This window comes from Canis lupus, chromosome 35 (assembly GCF_011100685.1).
Source record: "Canis lupus familiaris isolate Mischka breed German Shepherd chromosome 35, alternate assembly UU_Cfam_GSD_1.0, whole genome shotgun sequence".
In the NCBI taxonomy this organism is placed as follows: domain Eukaryota; kingdom Metazoa; phylum Chordata; class Mammalia; order Carnivora; family Canidae; genus Canis; species Canis lupus.
The window spans coordinates 11,832,131-11,852,851 of record NC_049256.1 but is presented as its reverse complement, the minus strand read 5'-3'; the positions used below and the strand labels follow the sequence as shown (position 1 = coordinate 11,852,851).

The 20,721-nt window shown below is 39.9% G+C and overlaps 1 long non-coding RNA gene across 2 annotated transcripts; it reads right to left on the bottom strand.

Annotated features, from left to right (window-relative positions):
- Positions 1–450: 450 nt before the first annotated feature.
- Positions 451–20,415, bottom strand: LOC111094043. Of its 2 annotated transcripts, none has more exons than XR_005384145.1 (3): positions 20,177–20,415; positions 10,883–10,967; positions 451–1,289 (listed from the first exon to the last, which is right to left on the bottom strand). It is a non-coding gene; the product is annotated as an uncharacterized LOC111094043 (long non-coding RNA). The 2 variants fall into 2 exon arrangements; XR_005384144.1 differs by lacking the exon at positions 20,177–20,415 and adding an exon at positions 11,887–12,067.
- Between the last annotated feature and the right edge of the window lie 306 nt (positions 20,416–20,721).

Sequence of the window (20,721 nt, the reverse complement as noted above, 5' to 3'; positions counted from 1 at the left end):
AATTGTAAGACGGCAGCTTAAAAGCAGCTCTCTCTATTGCCAAGTTTCTGTTCTTAAGCACTAAATCATATGCTGATCCTGGAGCTAGGATAAGGTGGAAACGATACTGCTCTACCTTGAGCTCATTATACCTTGAGTGTGTATATTAGGTGAGGTGTTAGTCACCGGAACCATTTTCAGAAAATAGTGAGGAGGATGGGAAAATGAAAATAGTTTGTTGTTTGGTGTATTAGGGTTCCTTTTTTTTTTTTTTAAGATTTTATTAATTCATTCATGAGAGACATAGGCAAAGGGAGAAGCAGGCTCCCTGCGGTTAGCTTGATGTGGGACTTGATCCCAACACCCTGGGATCATGACCTGAGCAGAAGGCAGACACTCAAACACTAAGCCCACCCAGGTGCCCAGTCAGGGCTCTTCGGAGAAACAGAACCAATAGATAAGTTGCTAGAAATATATAAAAAAGAGAGAAAATGAGAGAGAGAGAAAAAGAGAGAGAGCATGAGAGGAGAGATTTTTAGGGAATGGGCTGACATGATTGTAGGGCCTGGCACGTCAGAAATCTGTCAAGCAGATCCACAGGCAAGAGCTGATGTTGTGGTCACCTTGAGCCAATAGAGCAACAGGCTGGAAACTCAAGTAAGGTTTCTGTGTTGCAGTTTTGAAGCCAACTTGCCTCTTTGGGCAACCTTAGTCTTTCCTCTTAAGGCCATCACCTGACTGGATGAGGCCCACCCACCTGAGAGGAGGAATGTGCTTTCCTTGAAGTCTACCGATTTAATGTTAATCACATCTATATGTACCTTTACAGAAACATCTAGATTAACTTTTGACCAAACAGCTGGGGATCACAGCCTGGTCAAATTACTCATAAAATTAACCATCACACTTGATAAAGTTGGCAACGAGGGACCAGGGATATTTAGCTAGAAAAAAAAAGACTTAGATGGAACATGATAAAGTCTAGAAATAATTAGATGTAATCTCACACAGAGATGGGATCAAAAGTACTGCAGTGTGGAGTTTAGGGGTGTGGTCTTGACGCACAATTGCAAATAGTGAGGCTAAGAAAGGATGCTGCTTCCAGGGTGCGCACAGCTGTTTCGTGGGGGCTGGTGTTTGGACTTAGCACTTCTGTGCACTGTGAAGATGCAGTAGGCAGTTCCTTCTGTGGGAAGACTGGAGGATCCTTCCCTTAGGGTACCTGGAATCTCTCCTTCTTGCTTGCAGACAGATGTTCTAAATTACTCGGAAGACTTGTATAGCAACGTAGGAAATATGTGCTTTACAATCTGAAATAAAAGTGAAGGGGGGACAGAAAATAGGATGTATTCTAGAAGTTTCCTCAGAAGCAACCCATAGAGGGAAAAAGAGGGCAAGATCGCAAAAAAAAAAAAAAAAAAAAAAAAAAAAAAAAAAGCGCATCAGATTAAGCAAAAGTATTTTGTCATCATAGAGTCTTTTCCATGGGCCTTGGAATCCACGAAGCAAGCTAAGCCCTCTAAAAAGGGGACTCAGCACACCCTTAGAAGGAAACAGGAGGTGAGACTCCAACATTTCAAATATCTATTTCTATCACACATCCCCTGTTTTGGATTCCTTCAGGATTAATTTGGGACAAAGGCTCAATTCAAACTTACAAACTGTCTATCCATAAAACACAGCTTAGAACACACACACTTTGAAGTTTGGATTTATTTTGACAAAATTTGATAATAATGTAATAATTTAGATAAGATCATGCATCATAAAAACTAAAACATTTTATATGGAGAAGAAAAGAGGACTAACAATATGCAAAGGTAATATAAAAGACTTTGTCTACTCATCAAAATGATAAGCTTACCATAGTAATCTATAATTCTTACTCTGTTACTAGCTGTCTGGTAGCTAATGACATGCTTCTACACTCTGCACTGCTGGTGGAAATACTGGAGATACATCTATGGTTGTCAACCATGGTCAGGGGACCCTGGAGGTTCAGTTCTCTGGTGAGAAAGTTGCCTTGAGTCGGTGAAATGAGCCATTTGCTAAGTTTGAAGGGAGTAGCAAGTGGAGACACAATAACAAATGCTATCAGTGACCTGTATCACTTGTGCAAATGCCAGGAAGACCATTTCAAGGTGATTTCTCAGGTATTTATAATAGATTATAAATCAAAAATGGCTGCTGGCTGATAACATCATGCACTTCACCTTGAATTTCTAGAGTATTCTTTGGACTGTAGATATGGAAGTTCTTAAAAAACATAAATATGTTGACTTTAATCCAGCAAAGAATGGAAAAATCTAATTTGAACTCCTATAATTACCACCTCTTCTTTAATCTGTTCTCCAAGGGAAATTCTAAGGGAAGAAATCAATTCTTCTTTTTTAAATATTTTATTTATTTATTCATGAGAGACACAGAGAAGAGAGGCAGAGACACAGGCAGAGGGAGAAGCAGGCTCCCTGCTGAGCAGGAAGCCCAACATGTGACTCGATCCCAGGACCCCAGGATCATGACATGAGCCAAAGGCAGACACTCAACAACTGAGCCACCCAGGTGCCCCAAGTAAGAAATCAATTCTAAACACAAAAACAGAGTAAGGGATGAAATCTCCATTTCTTTTTATTGGACATCTGTGATGGTAGGCTACCTGCTACACTGTAGGACTCAATAGACAGCAAGGATATCTGCCAAATAGGAATATTTTCTAAAAGTTCCATTCACAGCTTTTTTGGTCCCTAAATAATTCTGGCATCATAAGCAGTTAGAGTTTCCTCTCCACTCCCACTCAATCAGCTGTGGAATCACAGAACCTCATGCCAGGATATGCAGAAGCTCCCAGGAAGGGGTCTATATAAGTCCTGGTTCTCCAGAGAAACAGAACCAAGAGGATATACACCTATAGGTGTGTGGATGTACCCATATATGTGTGGATATATGTATGCAGGTACTATATACACATACACACACACACACAGATTTATTATAAGGAATTGCCTTGTGCAACGTAGGGGCTGGCAAGTCTGAAACCTCTTGAGTAGGCTGGCAGGCTGGACCCTCAGCAGAATTTGATTCTACCTCAGTAGTCTTGAAGTGGAATTCCTTCTTCTGGGACGCCTGGGTGGCTTAGCAGTTGAGCGTCTGCCTTCAGCTCAGGTCATGATCCGGGGGTCCTGGGATGGAGCCCCACAAAGGGTTCTCTGCAGCGAGCCTGCTTCTGCCTCTGCCTGTGTCTCTGCCTCTCTCTGTGTGTCTTTCATGAATAAATAAATAAAACTCTTAAAAAAAATTTCTTCTCAGAGAAACTTTTTGCTCTTAAGGTGTTCTTATTAGATGAGACCCGCTCACTTTCAGAGAGTAATCTCTTTTCAGGTCAACTCAGTACGGATGTTAATCACATCTACAAACTACCTTCACAGCACATCCAGGTTAGTGTTTTAGTAAACAACTGGGGATCAGGGCCTAGTCTGGTGGACACATACATTTGAACCATCAAAGGGTCATTGGCTGAGGGCTCTCCAACATCCCCCCTTGTTGTACCAACTGCCTGGAATGTCCTTTCCTGAGATACTTACATGGCTGATTCTTTCAGTCATTTCCATTTCAGCTCGAGTCATCTTCACAGGGGCTTCCGTGACCATCTACTCTTATCCAGCTCCCTTTCCACCTCCCTTCTATCACCATGCTCCGTCTCATTTTCTTCGTGGACGTTTTATATTAATAGTGGAGTTTTTGCTTGTTTTCCCCTATTGTTTCTCTGTCCCACCAGAATGTATGGTCTATTACAGCAGGTCCCTGACTATCTCATTTACCATTTGCTCATGTCCAAAACAGTGCTGGCATAGAGCGGACATTGAGTCAATAGCCATACAACTGATCGATAGAGCCAATGAGGCACATAACTCATTCTAATGTTAAATAATAGCTAACTTATAAGAAACTTATGAACGTGTTGTGACTTATACTAAGCTGAAATCGCCTCTGCATGAAAAGCCATCCATTTGTCCTAGATATATCTTTTGGACCACCCAAAATAATTCTTGCCTCATTCTATATCTTTTTTTTTTAGATTTTATTTATTTATTCATGAGAGACAGAGAGAGAGAGAGAGAGAGAGAGAGAGGCAGAGACACAGGCAGAAGGAGACCTCATTCTATATCTTTAAGCATTTGGACACAGTATTTTTGGCTCCTATTAATCATTTCCTATCCAGGCTAAATGCCTTCAATACCTCCTACATCATGGTTTCCAGAGTCTACCCTAATTTGTTCTTATCCAGATTAAAGATCGCTCTCCTAAGGCAAGCCTGCCAGAGTGGAACACTTTATTCTGGGCATGTTGTAAGCAGAACAAGTAGCAAGACTGCCACTTCTGAGACCTGAACATTATAACTCTACTAGTTTGACCTAATGGATCACTACCATTTCTAGGAGTCGTATCACACTTCTAAATACACAGAAACGTGAATCTTTATAGTGGCTAGAAATTTAAGAAATCCTTGTCGGTACTGAACACAATACATTGCGGAATTTTAAAACATATGTATCTATCTCAAGAAGTTTATAATCCAAAAAGAAAAAAACTTTACTTATAAGCAGAATTTTCAGAGCAGGAAGAAAGTTTCAAGGACATCTAGTCTCACCCTCTCTGTTGATGGAAAAGGCAATGGGGCCCCAGAGTAGCCAGTGATGAAATGATAATGAGCAAGACAGAACAGAATGTAATTGAGTGATCAATCATGTAGTGGAGACAATAAGAGCAGTAGCAGAAAATCAGAGTGGCAAGAAAATCAGTGGCACTTTGAGTTGCTGGTAAGAAGCTCAAAGAAGAAGGAAACCTGGGCCTTGGAGTGTGGAGAAAATTTGACAGATGGAGGACAGAGAGAGCCTTTGGGAAAAGTGAGCCCCTGCGAGGTCATAAAACAGGACAGAGCACGGCATGTTCCTGAGACAAACTCACAAGAATAGATAGTATTTATATAAAATATCAATATGTTATAAAATGTATAATTAATTAAATTATAAAAGTAGACTTTGTAAGTCTAAAATTAAAGTTTTGCAGAAAGCCTGCAGACTAAGGAGATCCCTTAGCAGACACTAGATAATGTGAACCAAATTTTATGAAGAAGTCTAATGTAAGCATCAAGAAGATGCTGTGAATAGTAATAACTAATCACACATAAGAAATGCTTATGTCACTGTGCTATTTATATGATATTTTTTTCTAATGCCCTAAGAGTACTAGAGGCTAGTGATAGTCCAGTGAACATGGTAGAAAAAAAATAACAGTGTTAATTAATCAGAAGAAACTGATTCACAGAAAAGAATTTGGGTTCTCTAAGTTTTCTTCTGACTTTATGCTCTACATTTGTCATAGCACAATCTAAAAAAAAGAGAGAGGAGACGAGGAAAGAAGGAGGGGGAAGGGAAGGAAGGGATGAAGGAAGGAACCACAGATGGAAGGAGGGAAAGAAAGGATTAAAATCTTGTATTTCTAGAGAGGGTGGTTGCACAACACTATGAGTGTATTAAATGCCACTGAATTATTCACTTTAAAATGGCTAATTTATATTATATAAATATCACCTCAATTATTTAAAAATCTGTTACTAGTTCAGAGGAAGTATAATAATATGGAAATAGAGACATCTAAAAATCCTCTCTTATTGGTTTACAAAAACAACATCTACATTTCCTCGTTGGATTCAGATGATTCAGGAATATACTGGTCTCGAATTTGGGATGGAGTAGTGTAGTGCCATGGAAATACCTCCGAATCTAGATTTTTTTTAAAAGCCATATATAATAATTGTCTTTAAAGTTGGCTGTGTGCCTTAGATTAAGTCCTATAATCACCTTGAATATACTTTCTGCATCAGTAAAATGGAGATAGAATTTTAAGGATCAGTTGTGGCAATGCTTTGCATATTCATTCAACAAATATGTTTGGAGCTCCTACTGTGTGCTCGACATTGCCTTGACACTGGAGATAGAGCAGAGGACAACTAGCTCAAAGCCTTGCCCTCGCTAAGTTTACATTCCAGTAATGGAGATTGGCGATACACAAAAGCTCAATAAGGAAATAGATAGTATGGCATATAGTGATAACTGCTAAGTAAGGAAACAGAGCAGATAAGGGATGTGCTGGTAGGAAGTATGCACATTTAGATGGAGAGACCACTAAGAATAAGCCCTTTGGGTTAAAATCTGAAGAAAATGCATAAGCGGGCCATGTAGATAAATGGGATAAGAGCATTCCAGCACAGAGAAGAGCCAGTGTTTGGCATGTTTGGAACAGCCAGTTTGCTGTACTCGGATAAGTAAGGGGAGACTAGTATAGGTAGGGTAGAGCCTTTTAGATCTTAATAAGAACTATGACATAGGATTGGCATAGGAAAACATTTGAGGGTTTTGAGCAGAAGGTCTTAATCTGTCTTTTAACAGAATTGCCCTGGCTGTTGCACTGGGAATAGATTGAGGAGGGGTAAGTGTAGAAACAGAGAGGAAGGTTATTGCAATGATATGGGTGAGAGATGATGTTGGTATGGGCCAGAGTTATGGGCTGAAGGGGTGGTAAGACATGGTCAAGTTCAGGGCGTATCACAAAGGTAAAGCCTGTGGATTTTTTTTTTAAGATTTTTAATTTTTTATTCAAGTGTGTGTGTGTGAGAGAGAGAGAGAGAGAGAGAGAGGCAGAGACACAGGCAGAGGGAGAAGCAGGCTCCATGCAGGGAGCCCGACGTGGGACTCCGCCAAAGGCAGTCACTAAACCGCTAAGCCACTGGGGCTGCCCCAAGCCTGTGGATTTTGCTAATGTGAAGAGCAAGAGAGAGAAGATTCAAAAGATGACACACTAAATATTTAGTCTGACATTAGCTGAGATGGGGAAGGCTGATGGAGGAGCACTTTGGGGAAATGGTGGAAGGAGAGAGTATCAGGAGCTCAGTTTTGAACATGTTAAGTTCAAACTATTAGATTCCTATGTGAAGCATTGAATAGGCAGTTGGGCATATGAGCCTGGAGTTCAGGATGAAGGCACAGGCTGGAGACACACATTTCAGAATCACTGGCATATAATGATACTTGGAATCCACAGACTGTGAAATGCTCTTCCAATATACAGCATTGCTACCTAGCCATTACTCATGACTATAACACATAGCAATCATTGCCCCCACTAACTCCTCTGTTGGGTCACCAAATATACTTTTGAAAAGATATATATTTTATAAAACATATTTTTTTTCTTTCTGGAATATAGGGCATATGCAAGAGTTAAGTTTTTCTTGTTCTACTTCTCAACTACTTTATTGCTGATCTTAAATACTAAGAAGTGCAGAGGTTCATAATTACCTTTAGGCTTGCAAAGTATTATCAATTGCAAGTCCTGAGAAGGCCATGTAATGCCATCCTCTTCAAGAATGCTTATCTTCTTAGGGATTGAACAGCTCAAATGTGAAATGCACAGTCTTAAAGAAGCATGAAGCTGCTAGATCAGCCAAGGTCTTGATAGTGATCATGTACTGAAGGATATACTGCCAGTCTTTGATAAGAAATATGCTGGTAGTTAAAAATATACAGACTTTTGAGCATTCGATCCCTTAAAAAAGAATTGAAAGAAACCTCCACTAAGATTTAACCACTTAAAAAACAATTATTTGAGGCTGAAACAAAAATGTAAAACACAAGGATGGGAGTATATAAGGGAATTCCAAGAATAACGATTCTATTAAATCACTGAAATCTTGATTTATGTGAGAATTGGAATACATATTTTGTGGGGAACCTGCATGGCTCAGTGGATGAGCATCTGCCTTTGGCTCAGGTCATGGTCCCAGGGTCCTGGGATCGAGTCCCACGTCAGGCTCCCCACAGGGAGCCTGCTTCTTCTCTGCCTATGTCTGCCTCTCTGTGTCTCTCTTGAATAAATAAAATGTTTTTTTAAGTACATATTTTGCCACTTTGCCATTATATATCTACATGTCAATTCATAAAAATATGAACAGAAATATTTGGGAGTCAGAAAATATAATATTGCTTTGAAATTTTTGAAGTATTGATACTTAAAAGTAAATTCTTGAATTTTTTGTTCTGAAAATGGCGGAGTGACTTGTGTTGGACTCACTCTCTTTCAGGTAACAGTTCTAAACTCTGGGAAAATATAAAGTTTAATTACTTGAAGGTTCCGGAAAGTCACCAACTTTAGGTAAACATTGGAGGGCATTTGACCCTTGAGAGAAAGAAAGGAACCACACTGACTGCAGCTCTGCAGCAGAGCTCCTCTGCTGAGTGCATGCCCTAGCCCACACGAGGAGGAGCGGCTAGAACCAGAGCAGACACTGCAGTGTCTTTGGCTTGTCAGAGGATGGAGTGTGGGACTGGCAAAGCAGCTGGAAGGAGAGGGAGGAGTATTGGAAAATAAAAAGCCACAGAGAGAATGTCCTAAATCTGTGCATAAATTCACATTAAATTCTTGTCTGAACCCTGAATTGTGCTTGCCTAGATGAGATGCCAAGTAGACCAACGTAAAGCAACAGCTGGAAAGTTGCAAGACCAGAGCAATGAATCTGCTGCTCCCACTGCATGGGAGACCAAATTTGGAGTTTGCATCTCACCAAACTACAAGGGTCTGGTAAACACTGCAGGCTTCCTGCCAAAACCCTATAAGGGCCACAAGAGTAAAGGTTATATCCTAGTTCTAAAGAATCTACCCCAAAACTAACAGCAAAACTAAATTAAAGTCGTCTTTAAAAGCATAATACCAAGCATGCACAACTTCAAGGTCAGCAAGGAAATGACTGCATAAAACAAAAATCAACAGTCCATTAAGCTTCCCAGAATGGGTGAAAACCATCCACAGACAGATTCAAAAAGCTTGGTGAATCTCAGAAAGGATAATAAGAAAACCAGACTGTGAAACAGCTGAAAAATTAAAAATAAAGATCTTAAAAATCCTCAGACAAAAAATGAGGGGAAATGATAAACATAATTTTTGGCTTCTCCTCAGAAATAATAGAAGACAGAATAACATCATCAAAATTCTGCAAAAACAAAAACTGTGTCAATCCAGAATTCTATATCCTGTAGAAATGTTTAGAAAAAATAGAACCACAATAAAGATACATCCTACAGGCATCAAAAGGATAGTAAGGAAAAATATGAACAACTGAAAGCCAGGAAATCTGACGATTGGGATGAAATGAGAAAATTTATTGAAAAACAAACTTGCCAAAACTAATACAAAGAGAAATAAAATTTATGAACCCTTCGTTTATTTCAAAAGATGAACTTGTAATTAGAAATCTTCCCACAAAGAAAACCTCAGGCCTCAACAATTTCACCGTTAAAGGCTATCCAACATCTGAAGAAGAAATCAAATCCGTCTACTCCAATGCTTTCAAGAAATCAGAGGAGGGAATAGCCCCTAGCTATGTTCATGAGTCTAGCACAGCCACAATATGATAATTTGACAAAACACTGCAAGAAAGAAATTGTGGACCAATATCCCTCATAAACACAATTGAAAAATCCTTCCCCAAATATTATTAAATTGAATCAAGAAATATGTAAAACATTTATGTAAATATAAAAATATTTTTTAAAATATATAAATATAATATGTAAATATTTATTATAATATATGCTTTTATATTTATATAAATATATTTATATGTAAAAAGTGAGGTTTATCCCAGCTTAGTTTGATTTAACATTTTAAAAATTAATGTACACTAGATATCTACCTGGGGAAAAAATGACCTGAACCCCTACATCACACTGCACATGAAAATTAATTTGTGATGGAGTACAGACCTAAACGTAAAAGCTAAAATGATGAAGCTTCAAGAAGAAAACACAGGAGAATATCTCTGTGACTTTGTGGTAAGTAAAGATTTCTTAAAACACAAAAACCACTAGCTATTAACGAAAAAAATGATAAATAGGACATCAAAATCTAAAACCTCATCTCCTCAAAAGACACTGTTGAGAAAATAAAAAAGCAAGACGCAAGGAGAAAATATTTGCAAAACGTGTATCTCACAAAGAACTTATATGCAGGCTACATAGAGAACTCAAGCTAATCAACAAGACAAACAACACAGTAAAAAAAAAAATTGCCAAGAAACTGGAGCAAGTGCATCGCGAAAGAAAGCATATGAATGGCTAACATCGAAAGATGTTAACATTGTTCGTTGTCAGGGAAATGTAAATTAAACTAAATGAAAGATTTTGCAGCCAGTAAAATGGCCAACTATTTTTTAAAGCTTCATTTTCATTTATTTAAGAGAGAGAGAGAGAGAGAGAGAGCACATGTGCAAGCACGTGTGCGGGGAGGGGTAGAGGGAGGGAATTTCCAGCAGATTCCCCGCTGAGCACTGAGCCCAACAGGGGCTGAATCTTGCAACACATAACATCATGACCTGAGCCAAAACCAGGAGTCTGAAGCTCAACCTACTGAGCCACCCAGGCACCCCTGGATTTCATTTCTTTGCTTGAAAAAGTGTTATATTCCAAGAGTTCTAGTATTATATTCTAAGAGTTCTTCTCTGTTTTCTGAATATTGCTTTTTATAGGATCATCTTTTTTCATAGATATAACATTTCCCATTTGTGTCTTGGAGAATATTAGCTATTGTTTTGGTTTGCTCTGCTTGTTTTCTCTTTTAATGTTCCCTGTGTTGCTTTCGTCTCCTCTGAGTCACAGAATTCCCTGGCATCTCACATTCCTTATTGGGGTGGCACTTGTGAAATTAGGGGGACTTAACTATCAGTATCTGCAGGATTTCTTCTTGTTCCAATCCACTTCCCCAGAGAGTAATGTTCTCATCTATTACCTATGGCATAAGCCAGAAGTCATCTTTCTGGAAGCCAAACAGAGAAAGTGGCCTGGGGTCTCACCATTCGGAATGCAAGTAGCTCCCTAAATGTTCCTATTTTAGCGGGTCCTGTGTCCGGCCTTCTTCTGTCCGAGGGAGGGCAGCCTCTGGTTGGGAGTGAGAGAACAGGATCTGAGAGTCTGTTTCTTTTATGGATTTTCAGCCAGTCCTCCTATCTTCAGCCCCACCCCAGCCACTTTCTGGGGTCCCTCGAAATAGCTGATTGCTGAACTTCATCTGAGTTTGGCGGCCTGAGTCAGCTTTCTGCTCCTTAACAGCTAAGTCTTTGCGATTATAGTTTTACTTGAATGGGTGAACATTTTTCCTCTGGAAGAACTACTTTACTTTTCTTGATTCACCCAGGATTTAGGCTCTGTAAGGACTGTTCACAAGCAAACAAACAATAAGCATGAGATGTTAAAATACCAAATGGTTTGGGCTAAGTCTAACTTTTACTTTATAACTAAATAAAACTCGTTTCTATCAAAAACCTGTGAGTCTTGAAACTTAAGTAAACATGAAACAAAATAAATACCTCTAAAATCTACGCAGGAAGCTGATTAAAAACTATGCTGACCAATCAAAGATTGGTGTGTGGTGTTCCTATAATATGAAGCTTAACTTTGCCTCCTGTGGCTAAAAAAAAGCTGCATTGATTTGCTGAGATTTTTTTAAAACATAATCTCCCCCAAATACAACCCAAATCATGAAGTGTGCATTTTAAGAAATCAGAAAAGGTGGGAATGGGATTTGCAATTTTAATAGTCACTCATCCTGATGATGTCCCACTAGTATTTTTAAAATTCTATCTCAGGGGTTTTAAACTCCATTTAGGACAAGAACTTGATGATATATCATCTTACAGTAAAATCCTCTCAGTCAGTGAATACAACACATAAACAAAGTTGCTGGACCTAGAAACATATTGATAAAGATCTGCTCCACAAATCCATTTGACAGAAGCAAACAGACTTGAGGGGAGATAATTTATTACTTCCTCCGAAGCAGGACACTCTATAGACTTACTTGTGAAAGAAATGAAGTGAACTGAAGAGTCTGTTTAAACATAGTGCAGTGACGTGGCTGCTTCTTGACAGATAGACCAGATCTCAGGTTCCCATCCCTGCCCTGTGGCCCTTCCAGCCAGTTCTAGTCCCCCGCAGGGATGTTTTGTGCCTGAAACTCCAATAAAGTGTTTTGCATTTAATATCTTTTGGTCTCCTACATATGGGCCCTCCCTAGAAGCCTCTGGACCTTTCTGAGGAAGGTGCAAAGGGCCTCAGAACTGGGAGGCAGTGGACCAAGATGCTGCTGTGTATCATTGATTGACACTGATACCCTTGCTCTGGTAAAAAGCTACAAGCTGTGAACACTGTTAAAGACCAACACATCCAAAATAAACCAAACCAAACCCACAAAACCAACAACAACAAAACAAAAAAATACAACATAACCACACATACTCTTGCTTTCTACTTAATCTACTTACCTGGTGATAGAGAGTTATTTTCTTTCTTTCGAGTAGAAGCTCTTTGTTTAAGGAACTGGTTTCTTCAGTGATACCAGTTTTTATTTTATAATAAAATTTTAGCTTAGAAAATAAAGTGGAAAGGAATCCAGCAAAATATTAAACTGTAAACACAGGAAAGTTGTATTTATTTTCTCCTTTTAAACTTGCCTGTGTTTTCCAATTGGTTTATATTTTAAAAAGTAAAATAAATGTTAATTTTTTAAAATGTTAATTTTTTAAAATAAAATTGTAAGTGCTTCTAATGCAAAGAAGTTGCTCAAAAAAACAAATCCAAGAAGCAATTTGTTAAAAATATCTCTATAGGGGCGCCTGGGTGGCTCAGTTATAGAGTGTCTGCCTTTGGCTCAGGTCATGATCCTGGGGTCCTGGGATCAAGTCCCACATTGGGCTCCCTGCATGGAGCCTGCTTCTTTCTCCCTCTGCCTAGGTCTCTGCCTCTCTCTGTGTGTCTCTCATGAATAAATAAAATCTTTAAAAAATAAATGTATCTCTATAAAAATATAAGTGAATCAAACCTAAAAGATATAGCACTTACTAACCTGCATATTCCCCCAGAAAAATATAAATTCTTTTCCTAGAACATGAGCTGCTAAAAGACAGAATCTGTATCATTCATTCATTTAACAAATGTTTATTAAACACATACTATGTGCCAGGCACTCTCCTAGATGTCGTAGAACAATGAACAAATCACATGAAACACCTGCCCTGTGAAGATTATAATCTGGTGGGGATGAAGGGGAAAACAAATAATAAACAAAATTAATCATTAATTATATAGTATATTATAGAGTGGTAGGTGCTATAAAGAAAACTAAAGCAAGTAGAATCATTCTTAAAATTATGACTATGCAAAATTTGCTTTGAGTTTATCTAAAATCTGACCATGATCTTATATAGTCAACAAATTTCTTTAGAAAATAGTTTAATTGAAATCCAACTCATTTGACATTAGCTGGCTCAGAGTTGGGAGCTGAGGAAAATAGTTATAGAGGACAGTATGGTAAAAAGAGTATTGAATCAGGAATGTTCTGATCCCTCAGTCATTAACTGAACTTCAGGGCCACATATTTGGCATTGAGACTGAGGGAAGAATAGGGGAGCTGGACTGACTGACTGGATGACCCTACATCCTGTATTCTGGGGTGCCAGGGGAAGGCATGGAAAGATGGGACAGCTAAACTTCAAATATGGGAAAGGTTAACATGTGAGAGAAAAAAGTAAGTCTTCCCTATGGTCCCTTATAAGTCAGGAACACTTGCAGTTGTTAGTGGAAAGGAAAAATCAAACAACCAAGCAATATGAGGAATGTTCCAGCTCTTCCAGCTGAAAAGACCAAGAATAGATTCAGGCATGGCTCTCTGCAGGTGCTCAAATGCTGTTGCCTGGAAAGTCTCATGCCCTCGCAGCCCTGCATTGTGCTGTGTTTGTCCTCAGCAAGGACATGTTGCAAGGCTGGCCCCCAGCCAGTCTGGACTGTCATTTTACGCTAAGGATCTGCAGCAGAAAAGGAGCCCTTTTCCCCCATGACTCACAATCCTGTGCCCATCTACATAATCCAATCACTGAGACTGAGTGGCTCATGGGCCATCCCTGAAACTGAACCACCTAGACAGGAATCAGAGGTGTCTCCCCAAAGATACCTCCTGACAGGGAGAGGCAAATGCTAGACAGGCAAAAACAAGGGACCCCACTGCAGAACATACAGGGTAAAATTTAGAGTCTGGTCAGGAACTTACAAAGTAACATGTTGCCATTCAGTAAAAGGACAGTGTAAACCATCAAAACCATCCCAAACTGAGATTAGAGGAGGTAGCAAGTTGCATCAGAGGACAATCCAAGACTTGCATTTCTAAGATTGCTAAGGTTTCAGTGGATCCACTGAACCAATCAATCAATGGATGGATCGCTTTGTGATTGGTCACTGCAATGCCTCCCTGTCTCCACTGCTGTTAAACTTCTCCATCCTACCATCATCTCTTACCCAGGGGACTGCAAATGTCTCCTGGCTAGCCTCCCTCCTCGCCACTTGTCCTCCTACAATTCATTCTCCAGAGAACAGGCAGAGGAAACATCCATTTACTCATCCAACAAACATCTATCGAGCACCTGGCGTGTGTCAGGTACTGCTCAAGGGACAAATAAATTGGTGACCAAATGCATAAACCTCTGTCTTCAAGGAGCTTCTGTTCCAGGAGGGGAGGCAGAAAGAAAACAGCATAAACCAGTAACATAGAGGCTATAATAAATGGTGAGAAAATGCTAAAAAAAAATAAAAATAAAAAATAAATTTTTAAAAATAAATAAATAAATAAATAAAGCAAGCAAAGGGGCATGCATAAAGTATGAAGGTTGTGGGTAGTTTGGAGGGTCAGGGAAGACTTTACTGAGAAAGTGATTTTTTGAACAAAGACTAAAAGGAAGTAGGAGACTGAGCCACAGTTATCTGCAGGATGAGCATTCGGAGCAGGGGGAAAGCCAGAGCAGTGTTCAGAGGCAGGAGCACTGTAAGCGACAATGAGAAGGCCCGTGTGGCTGAAGCAGAACAGAGGGAGACTAGTAAGACATGAGGTCACCCTGAAAAAAAAAGGTGGCCTGATAAACATTACAGGCTTTAGGGGTCATGAAAAGGACCACACAACAGAGACGAGAGCTGTTGCAGGGTTTTAAGCGAAGTAATGAAACCCCGTCTTGTGTTTTAACAGGATCACTTGACAGGGGTCGGCTTGAATTAGAACAGTGATAGTCTCAAGGGGTTGGGGGGGAGGGGCTGGTGTTTAAAATGTAAATCTGATTCTATCACACCCTACTTAATTCCCTGCAAAATGAATTTGTCTTATGACACGCAAAACAAAATTGAAACTCTTCTCCAGACCCACAAGGCCCTGGGTCACAAGGATCTTGCCTCCTTTTCCAAACTTGTCCCATAGCATTCTCCCCCTCTGGCAGGTGCCCATCCCGTCCTTTCCTTTGCCATACCCTTCCCCCTGGTCTTTATTTGGCGGTCTCCTTCTGTCCTCCAGGTCTTGCCTTAGGTGTTTGTCCTTGACAGGACTTTGGGAGTAGGCTTCTTGGAGTCTTGTTCAATATCCTACTCCCCAGCACCTACAACAGAGTCTAATAAGACATGGTATGTGCTCACTGAGGTCTTGTTAAGTAATTAGACTGCAGATGGATAGCTTTATTTTCCCTTTAACTTCTCAGAAAATAGCACATAGATATAGACAGACACACAAGGAGGAAATGACACCACTCATGATGCTTCAATAGGAAACAGGGCACAGCTGTATGGACCACACCACTCTGAATTTATAAAATGCAAACACAATCAGGACCATAATAAGTACTTCTTTCAGAAGGAGTTATTGTTCTCCTGTCTGAGGCTAATTCTTCCTGCAGCCCTAGTCCATCTCCACAGTCCCATTCCCTACTTCAGATTCTTGCTTATTTATTCATCCTCCTCTTATGTCTCTCTGCTTTCTCACTACCAGTTATGCCTCCAATCTTCTAAACATCCTGAAATCTTCCTTGTTGAAAAAAGTCTCTTTTCTCCCCTTTATTGACCAATTCATCCCTTTTCCCTTTCTTCACGGGAAAACTATTTTCAACTCCTCGTACCTCGTATACTACCCAATCCACCTCAGTCTCACCTCCATTTCATTAAAATAAGAAATGAATGAATAATTAACGATGATGATGATGTTAATTGTAAGGATCAGGATAGATATAAAGGACTGCTTAGCAGGAGGTGGTCAGTATTTCAGTTCCTCTAGCAACTTCCAAAGTTATGCATCATTAGACCATTTCACAGAAAAGAACATGGACTATCAGAGATACTGAGTACTTTGCCTAGAGAAAAATAATAACCATAGTCAGTAAGAGGAGGTAGAGGGATTAAAACAAAAGTCTATATACCTTCCACCAAACCACCTGTCCGTATTGCAATTTTCATCCCCGAGGTCATCAACAAATTCTAAACAACAATTCTAGTGAATACATCTTATTCTGTTAGCAAGCTGCGTCCTAAATATCAGAAAAGCCTAACTAAGAAGGCTACTTTTTGGGTCTGGGAATGCTTACAAATTTTTCCATACAAATTAATGGTAATTGTTTCATTGCTTTATGCCATTTTGGCTTACAGAAGTTTTCATAGGAACACTCTACTTTTGGATAGCAGGGGAAACCTGTATTGTGGTTCATATTATTAACTCCATAAATTATTATTAATAACAATTATTAATAACTGTTATTTTACACTGAGAATAGTTTTACATTTATACATGTATCCGTTTCTTTGCCCACACTATCTTTTTCCAACTCAGCCCTTCCTTTTGTGATTACTTTCCTTCTTCGAAAGTATGGTTTCTGTAAGTCCGTTCAGAGTAGGTCTATTACTAAAGATCTCATTTTTATTTTTTATCACTGGAAAACATGTCTATTTGCTACTGCTCTTGAGAAATAGTTTTCTTATGTACAATTCTAGTGTGACAGTTATTTCATTTCATTACTTTGAATGAAAGTGTTCATTATTTTTATTTTCATTTGAGGGGGAACTTTTTATTTTTTAATTTTTTATTTATTTATGATACTCACAGAGAGAGAGAGAGAGAGAGGCAGAGGCACAGGCAGAGGGAGAAGCAGGCTCCATGCACCGGGAGCCAGATGTGGGATTCGATCCAGGGTCTCCAGGATCGCGCCCTGGGCCAAAGGCAGGCGCTAAACCGCTGCGCCACCCAGGGATTCCGAGGGGGGACTTTTTTTAAGATTTACTTATTTAAATTTAGAAAGCGAGCGAGAGCACAAGCGGGGGAGAGGCAGAGGCAGAGAGAGAATCTCAGGCAAACTCCCTGCTGAGTGTGGAGCCCAATGCAGGGCTTGATCTCATGACCCTGAGATCATGACCTAAGCTGAAATCAAGAGCCAGACACCACCAACTGAGCCACCCAGGTGCCCCTTGAGGGGTAATTTTCATGTGATCTTCCAGCTTTCATTTCTAATATGAACAGGTCTCTGGTCACTCAAGTTGCTCTTCCTTTCTAGGAAGGTCATTTCTCTTTTCTCCCAGGCTGCCTTTAAGTTTCCTTTGTCTTTGACATTCTGCAATTTTGTTACTTTGTGTCTCAGTGTGTCAAATGCCCTGCTTGGCATTTGTTATGCCTTCTTTATCTGTGGATTCATATCTTTGATTGTAGAAAGTACTCAGCCATGATTTTGCAAAAATTGCTTCTCCTCTGATCTCTTTATTCTCTACTTCTTAGAATTTATTTAGTTATGTATTAGACTTTCTTATTCTTTCCATCATATCTCTTAGTCCATCACTAACATCTCCTATCTCATCTCTTTCTTCTACATTCTGAGTGATTTCTGCAGATTTTGTGCCAGTTCCCCAATTCTTTCTTTGATCCTATTATGCTGTTTAAAAATATGTTTTGCTTTTTCTGCTACTTGTCATTTGAGGGGGTTCATTTTTCATGTGGTTATTAGCCGGAATTTTGTGAAAAACCTGGGTGCCTAAATCGAACATGCTTTCTCCACTTTGGCCCCTCCCCAGTTTCTCTGCTTAATTTTCTAGTCTCTGGTTCAGCTCAGAGATAGGGCCACTGCTCCAGGGCTTGGTCTTCTTGCTATGCCGAAGATGGATTTGCCTTTGGGCCAGGTTTGCCTTTCCCATATGTTGTAGCAGGTACCTCTTAGAGGAGTTGGGAGTGCTTGGAGATCTTCTGTTCTTCCTATCGAAACAACGAGATTAAAACCTGTGCCTTAAGCATGATGACGTTGCTTCAAATCAGGAGGACTCTTCAGAGGATCTAGTCTACCATCATATCCGTTTCTTGTTTTCCTCCTTGCTTCTTTTTCTTTTTTAACTTACCTTTTTCATTCTGAAATATCATTTTTCCCCCAAGACTCTTCTGCTACTTCTCTGAATTTTCTTTTTCAGTCCTTCTCTCTCACACATCTCCATTTTCTTCCTCACCCTTTAAAGTATTTAAAGAGTTTTCCAGAATCCCAGTTCTCCTTTCTTAGTTTATCTCGTCCACATCCTTAGACTTCAGCTATAGTTCCAGTATTTCCAGCTCTTCCATCCCTAAGTTACAAATCTGTTTTAAATTACCCTCTCATATGGGGAAAATTAACAAGGCAGGAAACAACAAATGTTGGAGAGGATGCGGAGAAAAGGGAACCCTCTTACACTGTTGGTGGGAATGTGAACTGGTGCAGCCACTCTGGAAAACTGTGTGGAGGTTCCTCAAACAGTTAAAAATATACCTGCCCTACGACCCAGCAATTGCACTGTTGGGGATTTACCCCAAAGATACAAATGCAATGAAACGCCGGGACACCTGCACCCCGATGTTTCTAGCAGCAATGGCCACGATAGCCAAACTGTGGAAGGAGCCTCGGTGTCCAACGAAAGATGAATGGATAAAGAAGATGTGGTTTATGTATACAATGGAATATTACTCAGCTATTAGAAATGACAAATACCCACCATTTGCTTCAACGTGGATGGAACTGGAGGGTATTATGCTGAGTGAAGTAAGTCAGTCGGAGAAGGACAAACATTATATGTTCTCATTCATTTGGGGAATATAAATAATAGTGAAAGGGAAAATAAGGGAAGGGAGAAGAAATGTGTGGGAAATATCAGAAAGGGAGACAGAACGTAAAGACTGCTAACTCTGGGAAACGAACTAGGGGTGGTAGAAGGGGAGGAGGGCGGGGGGTGGGAGTGAATGGGTGACGGGCACTGGGTGTTATTCTGTATGTTAGTAAATTGAACACCAATAAAAAAAAATAATAATAATAAAAAAAAATAAAAAAAAAAATAAATTACCCTCTCATAACTTCCATTTGGATTTTCCTCACTCAAAATTTTCAAAACTGGCCTTTGATCTCTCCCCTATTTCACCCACAAATCTTGCTTCTCCTCCAGTATTTCTCGACTTAGTTTTGGAAAACACTGTCTACTACTCACCTAAGCCAGATGGGCCAGTCAATTTTAACTCCTAAATATCCCTTAAAGTCTGTCCCATTTCTCTTACGTTTCCATCCTGACTGCGCAGTCAGATCACCCATTCTTCCTGGTCAGTTGCCATCACCTGCTTTTCTTTCTTTTGCCTCCAGACTCACTGCTGAAATTTGCCCTATCCACTACTGCTTTTGTGATCTTTCTGAAATGTAGATATGAACACATCACTCCTCTATGGATAATCCTTCATTGGCTCCCCCATTAATGCATGGTAAGTCCTAGGCTTCCTAATTGGGCATATAGGCCCTCCATGATTGCACTTTAAAAGCTTTTTATTTTTCTGCCTATTTTCCTTTAACCTGCAAGAGGGGGGCCACCAGCAAATCTGTCTCGTTTACTTTGGCATTACTCTAGTACCAAGCCCAGGGCTGACACCTCATAGATAATTACTAAATGGATACCTCACTGCCTCATCTCTCATGCTTCTGATTCATGGACCCTTCTTACTAGCCAATCTGGACATTTTTTTGTCAGTGACACAAGTTTGTCCTCCTCTCACAACTCTAGGCTAGTTACTACTTACTCATTTATTTACACAATCACATTAGTTTATCTTGGAATAATTACCAGTAACACTCTAACCTGTACTTAGTAGGTTCTCTGAATGAATAAATGAAAAGAAACTTAGAAGTGTGGCCTATCACTTGACGGGATGAGCACTGGGTGTTATTCTGTATGTTGGCAAATTGAACACCAATAAAAAATAAATTTATATATAAAAAAAAAAGAAGTGCGGCCTAGGAGGTAACACATACCTGAAGAGTTGACTAATACAAGGGACTGCAATCCAAGAGCAGTCTTCCCCCAGGTGGGACATGCATAAGCAAATACAAGTACAGGCAAACATACATCTTTCTTCTGCCCATCCAAGTCTGCAAACCAGATGGAACGAATCAGAATCTTTTGTAGAAATAATCCAAGCGGGCAGCCTGGGTGGCTCGGCGGTTTAGGGCCACCTTCAGCCCAGGGTGTGATCCTGGAGACCAGGGATCGAGTCCCACATGGGCCTCCCTGCATGGAGCCTGCTTCTCCCTCTGCCTGTGTCTCTGCCTCTCTCTCTGTCTCTCATGAATAAATAAATAAAAATCTTTAAAAAAAAAAAAAGAAATAATCCAAGCAAAACCAAAATCAGAATAGAGGGCCAACAAACCAACTTTCTCAAAAAAAAAAAAAAAAAAAAAAAAAAAAATTGGAAAGGTAATCCAGAGTTTCTCCAGTCCCACAGAGAGCACCAGAGACTGCGCAGGCGCTAACGAAGCTGGGCCCAGGGAGGCGGGGCCTGCAGGACGGGGCGGGGCCT